Source organism: Pristiophorus japonicus, unplaced genomic scaffold, assembly GCF_044704955.1.
Source record: "Pristiophorus japonicus isolate sPriJap1 unplaced genomic scaffold, sPriJap1.hap1 HAP1_SCAFFOLD_361, whole genome shotgun sequence".
Classification (NCBI taxonomy): domain Eukaryota; kingdom Metazoa; phylum Chordata; class Chondrichthyes; family Pristiophoridae; genus Pristiophorus; species Pristiophorus japonicus.
Window position 1 is genome coordinate 410425 of NW_027253446.1, and position 20173 is coordinate 430597.

A 20173-nucleotide genomic window follows, 5' to 3' on the forward strand; every position below is an offset into this window, starting at 1 on the left:
GCACCTGCCCTGGCAGTGTTCGATGGGACATTGTGGATTGAGCGTTACTCTGTATCTAACCCATACTGTACCTGCCCTGGGAGTGTTTGATGGGACAGTGTAGAGGAAGCTTTACTCTGCAATTAACCCCGTGCTGTAGCTGACCTGGGAATGTATGATGGGACACTGTAGAGGGAGTTTTACTCTGTATCTAACCCGTGCTGTACCTGCCCTGGGAGTGTTTGATGGGACAGTGTCGAGGGAGCTTTACTCTGCATCAAACCCGTGCTGTACCTGGCCTAGGAGTGTTTGATGGGACGGTGCAAAGGGAGCTTTACTCTGCATCTAACCCGTGGTGTACCTGCCCTGGGAGTGTTTGATGGGACAGTGTCGAGGGAGCTTTACTCTGTGTCTAACCCCGTGCTGCACCTGCCCTGGGAGTGTTTGATGGGACAGTGTAGAGGGATCTTTACTCTGTATCTAACCCGTGCTGTACCCGCCCTGGGAGTGTTTGATGGGACATTGAAGAGGGAGCTTTACTCTGTATCTAACCCAGTGCAATACCTGCCCTTGGAGTGTTTGATGCGACAGTGTAGAGGGAGCTTTACTCTGTGTCTAACCCCGTGCTGTACCTGCCCTGGGAGTGTTTGATGGGACAGTGTAGAGGAAGCTTTACTCTGCAAATAACCCCGTGCTGTACCTGCCCTGGCAATGTTTGATGGGACACTGGAGAGGGAGCTTGACTCTGTATCTAACCTTTGCTGTACCTGCCTTGGGAGTGTTTGATGGGACATTGAAGAGGGAGCTTTACTCGGTATCTAACCCAGTGCAATACCTGCCCTCGGAGTGTTTGATGGGACAGTGTAGAGGGAGCTTTACTCTGTGTCTAACCCCGTGCTGTACCTGCCCTGGGAGTGTTTGATGGGACAGTGTAGAGGGAGCTTTACTCTGTGTCTAACCCCGTGCTGTACCTGCCCTGGGAGTGTTTGATGGGACAGTGTAGAGGGAGCTTTACTCTGCATCTAACCCGTGGTGTACCTGCCCTGGGAGTGTTTGATGGGACATTGTAGAGGGAACATTACTCTGTATCTAACTCGTGCTGTACCAGCCCTGGCAGTCTTCGACGGGACATTGTGGAGGGAGCTTTACTCTGTATCTAACCCATACTGTACCTGCCCTGGGAGTGTTTGATGGGACAGTGTAGAGGGAGCTTTACTCTGCATCAAACCCGTGCTGTACCTGCCCTGGGAGTGTTTGATGGGACATTGTAGAGGGAGCTTTACTCTGCATCTAACACTTGCTCTAACTGCCCTGGAAGTGTTTGATGGGAAGGTGTAGAGGGAGCTTTACTCTGTATCTAACCCCTTGCAGTACCCGCCCTGGGAGTGTTTGATGGGACAGGGTAGACGGAGCTTAACTCTGTATCTAACCCGTGCTGTACCTGCCCTGGGAGTGTTTGATGGGACAGTGTAGAGGGAGCTTTACTCTGTGTCTAACCCCGTGCTGCACCTGCCCTGGGAGTGTTTGATGGGACATTGAAGAGGGAGCTTTACTCTGTATCTAACCCAGTGCAATACCTGCCCTTGGAGTGTTTGATGCGACAGTGTAGAGGGAGCTTTACTCTGTGTCTAACCCCGTGCTGTACCTGCCCTGGGAGTGTTTGATGGGACATTGTAGAGGGAACTTTACTCTGTATCTAACTCGTGCTGTACCAGCCCTGGCAGTCTTCAATGGGACATTGTGGAGGGAGCTTTACTCTGTATCTAACCCATACTGTACCTGCCCTGGGAATGTTTGATGGGACAGTGTGGAGGAAGCTTTACTCTGCAAATAACCCCGTGCTGTACCTGCCCTGGCAATGCTTGATGGGACACTGGAGAGGGAGCTTGACTCTGTATCTAACCTTTGCTGTACCTGCCTTGGGAGTGTTTGATGGGACATTGAAGAGGGAGCTTTACTCTGTATCTAACCCAGTGCAATACCTGCCCTCGGAGTGTTTGATGGGACAGTGTAGAGGGAGCTTTACTCTGTGTCTAACCCCGTGCTGTACCTGCCCTGGGAGTGTTTGATGGGACAGTGTAGAGGGAGCTTTACTCTGCATCTAACCCTTGCTGTCCCTGCCCTGGGAGTGTTTGATGGGACAGTATAGCGGGAGCTTTACTCTGCATCTAACCCGTGGTGTACCTGCCCTGGAAGTGTTTGATGGGACGGTGTAGAGGGAGCTTTACTCTGTATCTAACCCCTTGCAGTACCCGCCCTGGGAGTGTTTGATGGGACAGGGTAGACGGAGCTTAACTCTGTATCTAACCCGTGCTGTACCTGCCCTGGGAGTGTTCGATGGGACAGTGTAGAGGGAGCTTTACTCTATATCTAACCCGTGCTGTACCTGCCAGGGAGTGTTTGATGGGACAGTGTAGAGGGAGCTTTACTCTGTATCTAACCCCTTGCTGTACCTGCCCTGGGAGTGTTTGATGGGACAGTGTAGAGGGAGCTTTACTCTGTATCTAACCCCTTGCTGTATCTGCCCTGGAAGTGTTTGATGGGACAGTGTAGAGGGAGCTTTACTCTGTATCTAACCACTTGCAGTACCTGCCTTGGGAGTGTTTGATGGGACAGCTCAGATGGAGATTTACTCTGTATCTAACCCCGTGCTGTACCTGCCCTGGGAGAGTTTGTTGGGATATTGTAGAGAGAGCTTTACTCTGTATCTAACACATGCTGTACCGGCCCTGGGAGTGTTTGATGGGACATTGTAGTGGGAGCTTTACTCTGTATCTAACCCCATGCTGTACCTGCCCTGGGAGTGTTTGATGGGACAGTGTAGAGGGAGCTTTACTCTATATCTAACCCGTGCTGTACCTGCAAGGGAGTGTTTGATGGAACAGTGTCGAGGGAGCTTTACTCTGTATCTAACCCGTGCTGTACCTGCATTGGGAGTGTTTGATGGGACCCTGCAGAGGGAGCTTTACTCTGTATCTAACCCGGTTCTGTGCCTAACCTGGGAGTATTTGATGGGACAGTGTAGAGGGAGCTTTACTCTATATCTAACCCGTGCTGTACCTGTCAGGGAGTGTTTGATGGAACAGTGCAGAGGGAGCTTTACTCTGTATCTAACCACTTGCTGTATCTGCCCTGGGAGTGTTTGATGGGACAGTTCAGAGGGAGATTTACTCTATATTTTATCCGTGCTGTACCTGCCCTGGGCGTGCTTCATGGGACAGTGTAGAGGGAGCTTTACTCTGTATCTAACCCTGTCCTGTACCTGCCCTGGGAATGTTTGATGGGACAGTGTAGAGGAAGCTTTACTCTGCAAATAACCCCGTGCTGTACCTGCCCTGGGAATGTTTGATGGGACACTGGAGAGGGAGCTTTACTCTGTATCTAACCCGTGCTGTACCTGCCCTAGGAGTGTTTGATGGGACATTGAAGAGGGAGCTTTACTCTGTATCTAACCCAGTGCAATAGCTGCCCTTGGAGTGTTTGATGGGACAGTGTAGAGGGAGCTTTACTCTGTGTCTAACCCCGTGCTGTACCTGCCCTGGGAGTGTTTGATGGGACAGTATAGAGGGAGCTTTACTCTGCATCTAACCCGTGGTGTACCTGCCTTGGGAGTGTTTGATGGGACATTGTAGAGGGAACTTTACTCTGTATCTAACCCGTGCTCTACCTGCCCTGGAAGTGTTTGATGGGACAGTGTAGAGGGAGCTTTACTCTGTATCTAACCCCTTGCAGTACCTGCCCTGGGATTGTTTGATGGGACAGCTCAGATGGCGATTTACTCTGTATCTAACCCTGTGCTGTACCTGCCCTGGGTGTGTTTGATGGGACAGTGTAGAGAGAGCTTTAGTCTGATTCTAACCCATGCTGTACCTGCCCTGGGAGTGTTTGATGGGACAGTGTAGAGGGAGCTTTACTCTGTATCAAACCCGTGCTGTACCTGCCTTGGGAGTGTTTGATGGGACATTGTAGAGAGAGCTTTACTCTGTATCTAACACATGCTGTACCGGTCCTGGAAGTGTTTGATGGGACATTGTAGTGGGAGCTTTACTCTGCCTCTAACCCCGTGCGGTACCCGCCCTGGGAGTGTTTGATGGGACAGTGTAGAGGGAGCTTAACTCTGTATCTAACCTGTGCTGTACCTGCCCTGGGAGTGTTCGATGGGACATTGTAGAGGGAGCTTTACTCTATATCTAACCCGTGCTGTACCTGCCAGGGAGTGTTTGATGGGACAGTGTAGAGGGAGCTTTACTCTGTATCAAACCCGTGCTGTACCTGCCCTGGGAGTGTTTGATGGGACAGTGAAGAGGGAAGTTTACTCTGTCTCTAACCCAGTGCTGTAGCTGCCGTGGGAGTGTTTGATGGGACAGTGTAGAGGGAGCTTTACTCTGTGTCTAACCCCATACTGTACCTGTCCTGGGAGTGTCTGATGGCACAGTGTATAGGGAGCTTTACTCTGCATCTAACCCGCGGCTGTACCTGCCCTGGGAGTGTTTGATGGGACAGTGTACAGGGAGCTTTACTCTGTGTCTAACCCCGTGCTGCACCTGCCCTGGGAGTCTTTGATGGGACAGTGTAGAGGGAGCTTTACTCTGTATCTAACCCGTGCTGTACCTGCCCTGGGAGTGTTTGACGGGATGTGCAGAGGGAGCTTTACTCTGTCTCTAACCCGAGCTGTACCTGCCCTGGGAGGGTTTGATGGGACATTGCAGAGGGAGCATTACTGTGTATCTAACCCTTGCTGTAACTGGCCTGGGAGTGTTTGATGGGACAGTGTCGAGGGAGCTTTACTCTGCAACTAACCCGTGCTGTACCTACCCTGGGAGAGATTGATGGGACATTGTAGAGGGAGCTTTACTCTGAATCTAACCCCTTGCTGTATCTGTCCTGGGAGTGTTTGATGGGACAGTGTAGAGGGAGCTTTACTCTGTGTCTAACCCCGTGCTGTACCTGCCCTGGGAGTGTTTGATGGGACAGTGTAGAGGGAGCTTTACTCTGCATCTAACCCTTGCTGTCCCTGCCCTGGGAGTGTTTGATGGGACAGTATAGCGGGAGCTTTACTCTGCATCTAACCCGTGGTGTACCTGCCCTGGGAGTGTTTGATGGGACATTGTAGAGGGAGCTTTACTCTGCATCTAACACTTGCTCTACCTGCCCTGGAAGTGTTTGATGGGACGGTGTAGAGGGAGCTTTACTCTGTATCTAACCCCTTGCAGTACCCGCCCTGGGAGTGTTTGATGGGACAGGGTAGACGGAGCTTAACTCTGTATCTAACCCGTGCTGTACCTGCCCTGGGAGTGTTCGATGGGACAGTGTAGAGGGAGCTTTACTCTATATCTAACCCGTGCTGTACCTGCCAGGGAGTGTTTGATGGGACAGTGTAGAGGGAGCTTTACTCTGTATCTAACCCCTTGCTGTACCTGCCCTGGGAGTGTTTGATGGGACAGTGTAGAGGGAGCTTTACTCTGTATCTAACCCCTTGCTGTATCTGCCCTGGAAGTGTTTGATGGGACAGTGTAGAGGGAGCTTTACTCTGTATCTAACCACTTGCAGTACCTGCCTTGGGAGTGTTTGATGGGACAGCTCAGATGGAGATTTTCTCTGTATCTAACCCCGTGCTGTACCTGCCCTGGGAGAGTTTGTTGGGACATTGTAGAGAGAGCCTTACTCTGTATCTAACACATGCTGTACCGGCCCTGGGAGTGTTTGATGGGGCATTGTAGTGGGAGCTTTACTCTGTATCTAACCCCATGCTGTACCTGCCCTGGGAGTGTTTGATGGGACAGTGTAGAGGGAGCTTTACTCTATATCTAACCCGTGCTGTACCTGCAAGGGAGTGTTTGATGGAACAGTGTCGAGGGAGCTTTACTCTGTATCTAACCCGTGCTGTACCTGCATTGGGAGTGTTTGATGGGACCCTGCAGAGGGAGCTTTACTCTGTATCTAACCCGGTTCTGTGCCTAACCTGGCAGTATTTGATGGGACAGTGTAGAGGGAGCTTTACTCTATATCTAACCCGTGCTGTACCTGTCAGGGAGTGTTTGATGGAACAGTGCAGAGGGAGCTTTACTCTGTATCTAACCACTTGCTGTATCTGCCCTGGGAGTGTTTGATGGGATAGTTCAGAGGGAGATTTACTCTATATTTTATCCGTGCTGTACCTGCCCTGGGAGTGCTTCATGGGACAGTGTAGAGGGAGCTTTACTCTGTATCTAACCCTGTCCTGTACCTGCCCTGGGAATGTTTGATGGGACAGTGTAGAGGAAGCTTTACTCAGCAAATAACCCCGTGCTGTACCTGCCCTGGGAATGTTTGATGGGACACTGGAGAGGGAGCTTTACTCTGTATCTAACCCGTGCTGTACCTGCCCTGGGAGTGTTTGATGGGACATTGAAGAGGGAGCTTTACTCTGTATCTAACCCAGTGCAATAGCTGCCCTTGGAGTGTTTGATGGGACAGTGTAGAGGGAGCTTTACTCTGTGTCTAACCCCGTGCTGTACCTGCCCTGGGAGTGTTTGATGGGACAGTATAGAGGGAGCTTTACTCTGCATCTAACCCGTGGTGTACCTGCCTTGGGAGTGTTTGATGGGACATTGTAGAGGGAACTTTACTCTGTATCTAACCCGTGCTCTACCTGCCTTGGAAGTGTTTGATGGGACAGTGTAGAGGGAGCTTTACTCTGTATCTAACCCCTTGCAGTACCTGCCCTGGGATTGTTTGATGGGACAGCTCAGATGGCGATTTACTCTGTATCTAACCCCGTGCTGTACCTGCCCTGGGTGTGTTTGATGGGACAGTGTAGAGAGAGCTTTAGTCTGATTCTAACCCGTGCTGTACCTGCCAGGGAGTGTTTGATGGGACAGTGTAGAGGGAGCTTTACTCTGTATCAAACCCGTGCTGTACCTGCCTTGGGAGTGTTTGATGGGACATTGTAGAGAGAGCTTTACTCTGTATCAAACCCGTGCAGTACCTGCCCTGGGAGTGTTTGATGGGACATTGTAGTGGGAGCTTTACTCTGTATCTAACCCCGTGCGGTACCCGCCCTGGGAGTGTTTGATGGGACAGTGTAGAGGGAGCTTAACTCTGTATCTAACCCGTGCTTACCTGCCCTGGGAGTGTTTGATGGGACATTGTAGTGGGAGCTTTATTCTGTGTCTAACCCCGTCCTGTACCTGCCCTGCGAGTGTTTGATGGTACAGTGTGGAGGGAGCTTTATTCTGTATCGAACTCCTGGTGAACCTGCCCTGGGAGTGTTTGATGGGACACTGTAGAGGTAGCTTTGCTCTGCATCTAACGCCGTGCTGTACCTGCCCTGGGTGTGTTTGATGGGACAGTGTAGAGAGAGATTTAGTCTGAATCTAACCCGTGCTGTACCTGCCCTGGGAGTGTTTGATGGGACAGTGTAGAGGAAACTTTACTCTGCAATTAACCCCGTGCTGTACCTGCGCTGGGAATGTTTGATGGGACACGGTAGAGGGAGTTTTACTCTGTATCTAACCCGTGCTGTACCTGCCCTGGGAGTGTTTGATGGGACAGTGTCGAGGGAGCTTTACTCTGTGTCTAACGCCGTACTGTACCTGCCCTGGGAGTGTTTGATGGGACAGTGTCGAGGGAGCTTTAGTCTGTATCTAACCCGTGCTGTACCTGCCCTGGGAGTGTTTGATGGGACAGTGCAGAAGGAGCATTACTCTGTGTCTCACCCCGTACTCTACCTGCCCTGGGAGTGTTTGATGGGACAGTGAAGAGGGAAGTTTACTCTGTCTCTAACCCAGTGCTGTAGCTGCCGTGGGAGTGTTTGATGGGACAGTGTAGAGGGAGCTTTACTCTGTGTCTAACCCCATGCTGTACCTGTCCTGGGAGTGTCTGATGGCACAGTGTATAGGGAGCTTTACTCTGCATCTAACCCGCGGCTGTACCTGCCCTGGGAGTGTTTGATGGGACAGTGTACAGGGAGCTTTACTCTGTGTCTAACCCCGTGCTGCACCTGCCCTGGGAGTCTTTGATGGGACAGTGTAGAGGGAGCTTTACTCTGTATCTAACCCGTGTTGTACCTGCCCTGGGAGTGTTTGACGGGAAGTGCAGAGGGAGCTTTACTCTGTATCTAACCCGAGCTGCACCTGCCCTGGGAGCGTTTGATGGGACATTGCAGAGGGAGCATTACTGTGTATCTAACCCTTGCTGTAACTGGCCTGGGAGTGTTTGATGGGACAGTGTCGAGGGAGCTTTACTCTGCAACTAACCCGTGCTGTACCTGCCCTGGGAGAGATTGATGGGACATTGTAGAGGGAGCTTTACTCTGAATCTAACCCCTTGCTGTATCTGCCCTGGGAGTGTTTGATGGGACAGTGTAGAGGGAGCTTTACTCTGTGTCTAACCCCGTGCTGTACCTGCCCTGGGAGTGTTTGATGGGACAGTGTAGAGGGAGCTTTACTCTGCATCTAACCCTTGCTGTCCCTGCCCTGGGAGTGTTTGATGGGACAGTATAGCGGGAGCTTTACTCTGCATCTAACCCGTGGTGTACCTGCCCTGGGAGTGTTCGATGGGACAGTGTAGATGGAGCTTAACTCTGTATCTAACCCGTGCTGTACCTGCCCTGGGAGTGTTCGATGGGACATTGTAGAGGGAGCTTTACTCTATATCTAACCCGTGCTGTACCTGCCAGGGAGTGTTTGATGGGACAGTGTAGAGGGAGCTTTACTCTGTATCAAACCCGTGCTGTACCTGCCCTGGGAGTGTTTGATGGGACAGTGAAGAGGGAAGTTTACTCTGTCTCCAACCCAGTGCTGTAGCTGCCGTGGGAGTGTTTGATGGGACAGTGTAGAGGGAGCTTTACTCTGTGTCTAACCCCATGCTGTACCTGTCCTGGGAGTGTCTGATGGCACAGTGTATAGGGAGCTTTACTCTGCATCTAACCCGCGGCTGTACCTGCCCTGGGAGTGTTTGATGGGACAGTGTACAGGGAGCGTTACTCTGTGTCTAACCCCGTGCTGCACCTGCCCTGGGAGTGTTTGATGGGACAGTGTAGAGGGAGCTTTACTCTGTATCTAACCCGTGCTGTACCTGCCCTGGGATTGTTTGACGGGAAGTGCAGAGGGAGCTTTACTCTGTATCTAACCCGAGCTGTACCTGCCCTGGGAGGGTTTGATGGGACATTGCAGAGGGAGCATTACTGTGTATCTAACCCTTGCTGTAACTGGCCTGGGAGTGTTTGATGGGACAGTGTCGAGGGAGCTTTACTCTGCAACTAACCCGTGCTGTACCTGCCCTGGGAGAGATTGATGGGACAGTGAAGAGGGAGCTTTAATCTGTATCTAACCCAGTGCTGTACCTGCCCTGGGAGTTTTTGATGGGACAGTGTAGAGGAGCTTTACTCTGTATATAACCCGAGCTGTACCTGCCTGGGAGGGTTTGATGGGACATTGCAGAGGGAGCTTTACTCTGTATCTAACCCAGTGCTGTACCTGCCCTGGGAGTGTTTGATGGGACAGTGTACAGGGAGCTTTACTCTGTGTCTAACCCCGTGCTGCACCTGCCCTGGGAGTGTTTGATGGGACAGTGTGGAGGGATCTTTCCTCTGTATGTAACCCGCGGCTGTACCTGTCCTGGGAGTGTTTGATGGGACAGTGTAGAGGGAGCTTTACTCTGTGTCTAACCCCGTGCTGCACCTGCCCTGGGAGTCTTTGATGGGACAGTGTAGAGGGAGCTTTACTCTGTATCTAACCCGAGCTGTACCTGCCCTGGGAGGGTTTGATGGGACATTGCAGAGGGAGCTTTACTCTGTATCTAACCCCTTGCTGTATCTGCCCTGGGAGTGTTTGATGGGACAGTGCAGAGTGAGATTTACTCTGTATCTAAACCGTGCTGTACCTGTCCTGGGAGTGTTTGATGGGACGGTGGAGAGTTAACTTTACTCTGTACCTAACCCGTGCTGCACCTGCCCTGGCAGTGTTCGATGGGACATTATGGAAGGAGCTTTACTCTGAATCTAACCCGTGCTGTAACTGCCCTGGGAGTGTTTGATGGGACAGTGTAGAGGGAGCTTTACTCTGTATCTAACGCCGTGCTGTACTTGCCCTGGGAATGTTTGATGGGACAGTGTAGAGGGAGCTTTCCTCTGTGTCTAACGCCGTGCAGTCCCTGCCCTGGGAGTGTTTGATGGGACAGTGTCGAGGGAGCTTTACTCTGCATCAAACCCGTGCTGTACCTGCCCTGGGAGTGTTTGATGCGACAGTGCAAAGGGAGCTTTACTCTGTATCTAACCCGTGCTGTATCTGCCCTGGGAGTGTTTGATGGGACATTGTAGAGGGAGCTTTACTCTGCATCTAACCCCGTGCTGTACCTGCCCTGGGAGTGTTTGATGGGACAGTGTCGAGGGAGCTTTAGTCTGTATCTAATCCGTGGTGTACCTGCCCTGGGAGTGCTGATGTGACATTGCAGAGGGAGCTTTACTCTGTATCTAACCCGTGCTGTATCTGCCCTGGGAGTGTTTGATGGGACATTGTAGAGGGAGCTTTACTCTGCATCTAACCCCGTGCTGTACCTGCCCTGGGAGTGTTTGATGGGACAGTGTCGAGGGAGCTTTAGTCTGTATCTAATCCGTGGTGTACCTGCCCTGGGAGTGCTGATGTGACATTGCAGAGGGAGCTTTACTCTGTATCTAACCTGTGCTGTACCTGCACTGGGAGTGTTTGATGGGACAGTGTGGAGGGAGCTTTGCTCTGTATCTAACGTGCTGTACCTGCCCTGGGAGTGTTGAATGGGACATTGAAGAGGGAGCTTCACTCTGTATCTAACCCTGGGGCGTACCTGCCCTGGGAGTGTTTGATGGAACAGTGTAGAGCGAGCTTTATTCTGTATCTAACCCGTGCTGTACCTGCCCTGGGAGTGTTTGATGGGACAGTGTAGAGGGAGCTTTACTCTGTATCTAACCCGTGCTGTACCTGACCTCGGAGTGTTTGATGGGACATTGTAGAGGGAGCTTTACTCTGCATCTAACGTGTGCTGTTGCTGCCCTGGGAGAGTTTGTTGGGTCAGTATCGAGGGAGCTTTACTCTGAATCTAACCCGTGCTGTAACTGCCCTGGGAGTGTTAGATGGGACAGTGTCGTGGGAGCTTTACTCTGTATCAACCGGCGTGTTATACCTGCCCTGGGAGTGTTTGATGGGACAGTGTAGAGGAAGCTTTACTCTGCAAATAACCCCGTGCTGTACCTGACCTGGGAGTGTTTGATAGGACATAGAAGAGGGAGCTTTAATCTGTATCTAACCCAGTGCTGTACCTGACCTGGGAGTATTTGATGGGACAGTGTAGAGGGAGCTTTACTCTGCATCTAACCCATGCTGTCCCTGCCCGGGGAGTGTTTGATGGGACAGTGTAAAGGGAGCTTTACTCTGTGTCTAACCCTGTGCTGTACCTGCCCTGCGAGTGTTTGATGGGACAGTGTAGAGGGAGCTTTACTCTGCAAATAACCCCGTGCTGTACCTGACCTGGGAGTATTTGATGGGACAGTGTAGAGGGAGCTTTACTCTGCATCTAACCCGTGCTGTCCCTGCCCGGGGAGTGTTTGATGGGACAGTGTAAAGGGAGCTTTACTCTGTGTCTAACCCCGTGCTGTACCTGCCCTGCGAGTGTTTGATGGGACAGTGTAGAGGGAGCTTTACTCTGCATCTAACCCGTGGTGTACCTGCCCTGGGAGTGTTTGATGGGACATTGTAGAGGGAGCTTTACTCTGTATCTTACCCGTGCTGTCTCTGCACTGGGAGTGTTTGAAGGGACATTGTCGAGGGAGCTTTACTCTGTATCTAACCCATGCTGTACCTGCCCTGGAAGCGGTTGTTGGGTCAGTATAGAGGGAGCTTTACTCTGTATCTAACCCGTGTTGTACTTGCCCTGGGAGTGTTTGATGGGACAGTGTAGAGGGAGTTTTACTCTTTATCTAACCCGTGCTGTAACTGCCCTGGGAGTGTTTGATGGGAAATTGTAGAGGGAGCTTTACTCTGTATCTAACCCTGTGCTGCACCTGCCCTGGGAGTGTTTGATGGGACAGTGTAGAGGGAGCTTTACTCTGCAACTAAGCCGTGCTGTACGTGCCCTGGGAGTGTTTCATGGAACAGTGTAGAGCGAGTTTTACTCTGTATCTAACCCGTGCTGTAACTGCCCTGGGAATGTTTGATGGGACAGTGTAGAGGGAGCTTTACTCTGTATCTAACCCGTGCTGTGCCTGACCTCTGAGTGTTTGATGGGACAGTGTCGAGGGAGCTTTACTCTGCATCAAACCCGTGCTGTACCTGCCCTGGGAGTGTTTGATGCGACAGTGCAAAGGGAGCTTTACTCTGTATCTAACCCCGTGCGGTACCCGCCCTGGGAGTGTTTGATGGGACAGTGTAGAGGGAGCTTAACTCTGTATCTAACCCGTGCTGTACCTGCCCTGGGAGTGTTCGATGGGACATTGTAGAGGGAGCTTTACTCTATATCTAACCCGTGCTGTACCTGCCAGGGAGTGTTTGATGGGACAGTGTAGAGGGAGCTTTACTCTGTATCAAACCCGTGCTGTACCTGCCCTGGGAGTGTTTGATGGGACAGTGAAGAGGGAAGTTTACTCTGTCTCCAACCCAGTGCTGTAGCTGCCGTGGGAGTGTTTGATGGGACAGTGTAGAGGGAGCTTTACTCTGTGTCTAACCCCATGCTGTACCTGTCCTGGGAGTGTCTGATGGCACAGTGTATAGGGAGCTTTACTCTGCATCTAACCCGCGGCTGTACCTGCCCTGGGAGTGTTTGATTGGACAGTGTACAGGGAGCGTTACTCTGTGTCTAACCCCGTGCTGCACCTGCCCTGGGAGTCTTTGATGGGACAGTGTAGAGGGAGCTTTACTCTGTATCTAACCCGTGCTGTACCTGCCCTGGGATTGTTTGACGGGAAGTGCAGAGGGAGCTTTACTCTGTATCTAACCCGAGCTGTACCTGCCCTGGGAGGGTTTGATGGGACATTGCAGAGGGAGCATTACTGTGTATCTAACCCTTGCTGTAACTGGCCTGGGAGTGTTTGATGGGACAGTGTCGAGGGAGCTTTACTCTGCAACTAACCCGTGCTGTACCTGCCCTGGGAGAGATTGATGGGACATTGAAGAGGGAGCTTTAATCTGTATCTAACCCAGTGCTGTACCTGCCCTGGGAGTTTTTGATGGGACAGTGTAGAGGAGCTTTACTCTGTATATAACCCGAGCTGTACCTGCCCGGGAGGGTTTGATGGGACATTGCAGAGGGAGCTTTACTCTGTATCTAACCCAGTGCTGTACCTGCCCTGGGAGTGTTTGATGGGACAGTGTACAGGGAGCTTTGCTCTGTGTCTAACCCCGTGCTGCACCTGCCCTGGGAGTGTTTGATGGGACAGTGTGGAGGGATCTTTCCTCTGTATGTAACCCGCGGCTGTACCTGTCCTGGGAGTGTTTGATGGGACAGTGTAGAGGGAGCTTTACTCTGTGTCTAACCCCGTGCTGCACCTGCCCTGGGAGTCTTTGATGGGACAGTGTAGAGGGAGCTTTACTCTGTATCTAACCCGAGCTGTACCTGCCCTGGGAGGGTTTGATGGGACATTGCAGAGGGAGCTTTACTCTGTATCTAACCCCTTGCTGTATCTGCCCTGGGAGTGTTTGATGGGACAGTGCAGAGTGAGATTTACTCTGTATCTAAACCGTGCTGTACCTGTCCTGGGAGTGTTTGATGGGACGGTGGAGAGTTAACTTTACTCTGTACCTAACCCGTGCTGCACCTGCCCTGGCAGTGTTCGATGGGACATTATGGAGGGAGCTTTACTCTGAATCTAACCCGTGCTGTAACTGCCCTGGGAGTGTTTGATGGGACAGTGTAGAGGGAGCTTTACTCTGTATCTAACGCCGTGCTGTACCTGCCCTGGGAATGTTTGATGGGACAGTGTAGAGGGAGCTTTCCTCTGTGTCTAACGCCGTGCAGTCCCTGCCCTGGGAGTGTTTGATGGGACAGTGTCGAGGGAGCTTTACTCTGTATCTAACCCGTGCTGTATCTGCCCTGGGAGTGTTTGATGGGACATTGTAGAGGGAGCTTTACTCTGCATCTAACCCCGTGCTGTACCTGCCCTGGGAGTGTTTGATGGGACAGTGTCGAGGGAGCTTTAGTCTGTATCTAATCCGTGGTGTACCTGCCCTGGGAGTGCTGATGTGACATTGCAGAGGGAGCTTTACTCTGTATCTAACCTGTGCTGTACCTGCACTGGGAGTGTTTGATGGGACAGTGTGGAGGGAGCTTTGCTCTGTATCTAACGTGCTGTACCTGCCCTGGGAGTGTTGAATGGGACATTGAAGAGGGAGCTTCACTCTGTATCTAACCCTGGGGCGTACCTGCCCTGGGAGTGTTTGATGGAACAGTGTAGAGCGAGCTTTATTCTGTATCTAACCCGTGCTGTACCTGCCCTGGGAGTGTTTGATGGGACAGTGTAGAGGGAGCTTTACTCTGTATCTAACCCGTGCTGTACCTGACCTCGGAGTGTTTGATGGGACATTGTAGAGGGAGCTTTACTCTGCATCTAACGTGTGCTGTTGCTGCCCTGGGAGAGTTTGTTGGGTCAGTATCGAGGGAGCTTTACTCTGAATCTAACCCGTGCTGTAACTGCCCTGGGAGTGTTAGATGGGACAGTGTCGTGGGAGCTTTACTCTGTATCAACCGGCGTGTTATACCTGCCCTGGGAGTGTTTGATGGGACAGTGTAGAGGAAGCTTTACTCTGCAAATAACCCCGTGCTGTACCTGACCTGGGAGTGTTTGATAGGACATAGAAGAGGGAGCTTTAATCTGTATCTAACCCAGTGCTGTACCTGACCTGGGAGTATTTGATGGGACAGTGTAGAGGGAGCTTTACTCTGCATCTAACCCATGCTGTCCCTGCCCGGGGAGTGTTTGATGGGACAGTGTAAAGGGAGCTTTACTCTGTGTCTAACCCTGTGCTGTACCTGCCCTGCGAGTGTTTGATGGGACAGTGTAGAGGGAGCTTTACTCTGCAAATAACCCCGTGCTGTACCTGACCTGGGAGTATTTGATGGGACAGTGTAGAGGGAGCTTTACTCTGCATCTAACCCGTGCTGTCCCTGCCCGGGGAGTGTTTGATGGGACAGTGTAAAGGGAGCTTTACTCTGTGTCTAACCCCGTGCTGTACCTGCCCTGCGAGTGTTTGATGGGACAGTGTAGAGGGAGCTTTACTCTGCATCTAACCCGTGGTGTACCTGCCCTGGGAGTGTTTGATGGGACATTGTAGAGGGAGCTTTACTCTGTATCTTACCCGTGCTGTCTCTGCACTGGGAGTGTTTGAAGGGACATTGTCGAGGGAGCTTTACTCTGTATCTAACCCATGCTGTACCTGCCCTGGAAGCGGTTGTTGGGTCAGTATAGAGGGAGCTTTACTCTGTATCGAACCCGTGTTGTACTTGCCCTGGGAGTGTTTGATGGGACAGTGTAGAGGGAGTTTTACTCTTTATCTAACCCGTGCTGTAACTGCCCTGGGAGTGTTTGATGGGAAATTGTAGAGGGAGCTTTACTCTGTATCTAACCCTGTGCTGCACCTGCCCTGGGAGTGTTTGATGGGACAGTGTAGAGGGAGCTTTACTCTGCAACTAAGCCGTGCTGTACGTGCCCTGGGAGTGTTTCATGGAACAGTGTAGAGCGAGTTTTACTCTGTATCTAACCCGTGCTGTAACTGCCCTGGGAATGTTTGATGGGACAGTGTAGAGGGAGCTTTACTCTGTATCTAACCCGTGCTGTGCCTGACCTCTGAGTGTTTGATGGGACAGTGTCGAGGGAGCTTTACTCTGCATCAAACCCGTGCTGTACCTGCCCTGGGAGTGTTTGATGCGACAGTGCAAAGGGAGCTTTACTCTGCATCTAACCCGTGGTGTACCTGCCCTGGGAGTGTTTGATGGGACATTGCAGAGGGAGCTTTACTCTGTATCCAACCCGTGCTGTATCTGCCCTGGGAGTGTTTGATGGGACATTGTAGAGGGAGCTTTACTCTGCATCTAACCCCGTGCTGTACCTGCCCTGGGAGTGTTTGATGGGACAGTGTCGAGGGAGCTTTACTCTGCATCTAACCCGTGGTGTAGCTGCCCTGGGAGTGTTTGATGGGACATTGCAGAGGGAGCTTTACTCTGTATCTAACCCCGTGCTGTACCTGCCCTGGGAGTGTTTGATGGGACAGTGTCGAGGGAGCTTTAGTCTGTATCTAATCCGTGGTGTACCTGCCCTGGGAGTGCTGATGTGACATTGCAGAGGGAACTTTAATCTGTATCTAACCTGTGCTGTACCTGCACTGGGAGTGTTTGATGGGACAGTGTAGAGTGAGCTTTGCTCTGTATCTAACGTGCTGTACCTGCCCTGGGAGTGTTGAATGGGACATTGAAGAGGGAGCTTCACTCTGTATCTAACCCTGGGGCGTACCTGCCCTGGGAGTGTTTGATGGAACAGTGTAGAGCGAGCTTTATTCTGTATCTAACCCGTGCTGTACCTGCCCTGGGAGTGTTTGATGGGACAGTGTAGAGGGAGCTTTACTCTGTATCTAACCCGTGCTGTACCTGACCTCGGAGTGTTTGATGGGACAGTGTACAGGGAGCTTTACTCTGTGTCTAACCCCGTGCTGCACCTGCCCTGGGAGTCTTTGATGGGACAGTGTAGAGGGAGCTTTACTCTGTATCTAACCCGTGCTGTACCTGCCCTGGGAGTGTTTGACGGGAAGTGCAGAGGGAGCTTTACTCTGTATCTAACCCGAGCTGTACCTGCCCTGGGAGGGTTTGATGGGACATTGCAGAGGGAGCATTACTGTGTATCTAACCCTTGCTGTAACTGGCCTGGGAGTGTTTGATGGGACAGTGTCGAGGGAGCTTTACTCTGCAACTAACCCGTGCTGTACCTGCCCTGGGAGAGATTGATGGGACATTGTAGAGGGAGCTTTACTCTGAATCTAACCCCTTGCTGTATCTGCCCTGGGAGTGTTTGATGGGACAGTGTCGAGGGAGCTTTACTCTGTGTCTAACCCCGTGCTGTACCTGCCCTGGGAGTGTTTGATGGGACAGTGTAGAGGGAGCTTTACTCTGCATCTAACCCTTGCTGTCCCTGCCCTGGGAGTGTTTGATGGGACAGTATAGCGGGTGCTTTACTCTGCATCTAACCCGTGGTGTACCTGCCCTGGGAGTGTTTGATGGGACATTGTAGAGGGAGCTTTACTCTGCATCTAACACTTGCTCTACCCGCCCTGGGAGTGTTTGATGGGACAGGGTAGACGGAGCTTAACTCTGTATCTAACCCGTGCTGTACCTGCCCTGGGAGTGTTCGATGGGACAGTGTAGAGGGAGCTTTACTCTATATCTAACCCGTGCTGTACCTGTCAGGGAGTGTTTGATGGGACAGTGTAGAGGGAGCTTTACTCTGTATCTAACCCCTTGCTGTACCTGCCCTGGGAGTGTTTGATGGGACAGTGTAGAGGGAGCTTTACTCTGTATCTAACCCCTTGCTGTATCTGCCCTGGAAGTGTTTGATGGGACAGTGTAGAGGGAGCTTTACTCTGTATCTAACCACTTGCAGTACCTGCCTTGGGAGTGTTTGATGGGACAGCTCAGATGGAGATTTACTCTGTATCTAACCCCGTGCTGTACCTGCCCTGGGAGAGTGTGTTGGGACATTGAAGAGAGAGCTTTATTCTGTATCTAACACATGCTGTACCGGCCCTGGGAGTGTTTGATGGGACATTGTAGTGGGAGCTTTACTCTGTATCTAACCCCATGCTGTACCTGCCCTGGGAGTGTTTGATGGGACAGTGTAGAGGGAGCTTTACTCTATATTTTATCCGTGCTGTACCTGCCCTGGGAGTGCTTCATGGGACAGTGTAGAGGGAGCTTTACTCTGTATCTAACCCTGTCCTGTACCTGCCCTGGGAATGTTTGATGGGACAGTGTAGAGGAACCTTTACTCTGCAAATAACCCCGTGCTGTACCTGCCCTGGGAATGTTTGATGGGACACTGGAGAGGGAGCTTTACTCTGTATCTAACCCGTGCTGTACCTGCCCTGGGAGTGTTTGATGGGACATTGAAGAGGGAGCTTTACTCTGTATCTAACCCAGTGCAATAGCTGCCCTTGGAGTGTTTGATGGGACAGTGTAGAGGGAGCTTTACTCTGTGTCTAACCCCGTGCTGTACCTGCCCTGGGAGTGTTTGATGGGACAGTATAGAGCGAGCTTTACTCTGCATCTAACCCGTGCTCTACCTGCCCTGGAAGTGTTTGATGGGACAGTGTAGAGGGAGCTTTACTCTGTATCTAACCCCTTGCAGTACCTGCCCTGGGATTGTTAGATGGGACAGCTCAGATGGCGATTTACTCTGTATCTAACCCCGTGCTGTACCTGCCCTGGGAGAGTTTGATGGGACAGTGTAGAGGGAGCTTTACTCTGTATCAAACCCGTGCTGTACCTGCCTTGGGAGTGTTTGATGGGACATTGTAGAGAGAGCTTTACTCTGTATCTAACACATGCTGTACCGGTCCTGGAAGTGTTTGATGGGACATTGTAGTGGGAGCTTTACTCTGTATCTAACCCCGTGCGGTACCCGCCCTGGGAGTGTTTGATGGGACAGTGTAGAGGGAGCTTAACTCTGTATCTAACCCGTGCTGTACCTGCCCTGGGAGTGTTCGATGGGACATTGTAGAGGGAGCTTTACTCTATATCTAACCCGTGCTGTACCTGCCAGGGAGTGTTTGATGGGACAGTGTAGAGGGAGCTTTACTCTGTATCAAACCCGTGCTGTACCTGCCCTGGGAGTGTTTGATGGGACAGTGAAGAGGGAAGTTTACTCTGTCTCTAACCCAGTGCTGTAGCTGCCGTGGGAGTGTTTGATGGGACAGTGTAGAGGGAGCTTTACTCTGTGTCTAACCCCATGCTGTACCTGTCCTGGGAGTGTCTGATGGCACAGTGTATAGGGAGCTTTACTCTGCATCTAACCCGCGGCTGTACCTGCCCTGGGAGTGTTTGATGGGACAGTGTACAGGGAGCTTTACTCTGTGTCTAACCCCGTGCTGCACCTGCCCTGGGAGTCTTTGATGGGACAGTGTAGAGGGAGCTTTACTCTGTATCTAACCCGTGCTGTACCTGCCCTGGGAGTGTTTGACGGGAAGTGCAGAGGGAGCTTTACTCTGTATCTAACCCGAGCTGTACCTGCCCTGGGAGGGTTTGATGGGACATTGCAGAGGGAGCATTACTGTGTATCTAACCCTTGCTGTAACTGGCCTGGGAGTGTTTGATGGGACAGTGTCGAGGGAGCTTTACTCTGCAACTAACCCGTGCTGTACCTGCCCTGGGAGAGATTGATGGGACATTGTAGAAGGAGCTTTACTCTGAATCTAACCCCTTGCTGTATCTGCCCTGGGAGTGTTTGATGGGACAGTGTAGAGGGAGCTTTACTCTGTGTCTAACCCCGTGCTGTACCTGCCCTGGGAGTGTTTGATGGGACAGTGTAGAGGGAGCTTTACTCTGCATCTAACCCTTGCTGTCCCTGCCCTGGGAGTGTTTGATGGGACAGTATAGCGGGAGCTTTACTCTGCATCTAACCCGTGGTGTATCTGCCCTGGGAGTGTTTGATGGGACATTGTAGAGGGAGCTTTACTCTGCATCTAACACTTGCTCTACCTGCCCTGGAAGTGTTTGATGGGACGGTGTAGAGGGAGCTTTACTCTGTATCTAACCCCTTGCAGTACCCGCCCTGGGAGTGTTTGATGGGACAGGGTAGACGGAGCTTAACTCTGTATCTAACCCGTGCTGTACCTGCCCTGGGAGTGTTCGATGGGACAGTGTAGAGGGAGCTTTACTCTATATCTAACCCGTGCTGTACCTGCCAGGGAGTGTTTGATGGGACAGTGTAGAGGGAGCTTTACTCTGTATCTAACCCCTTGCTGTACCTGCCATGGGAGTGTTTGATGGGACAGTGTAGAGGGAGCTTTACTCTGTATCTAACCCCTTGCTGTATCTGCCCTGGAAGTGTTTGATGGGACAGTGTAGAGGGAGCTTTACTCTGTATCTAACCACTTGCAGTACCTGCCTTGGGAGTGTTTGATGGGACAGCTCAGATGGAGATTTACTCTGTATCTAACCCCGTGCTGTACCTGCCCTGGGAGAGTTTGTTGGGACATTGTAGAGA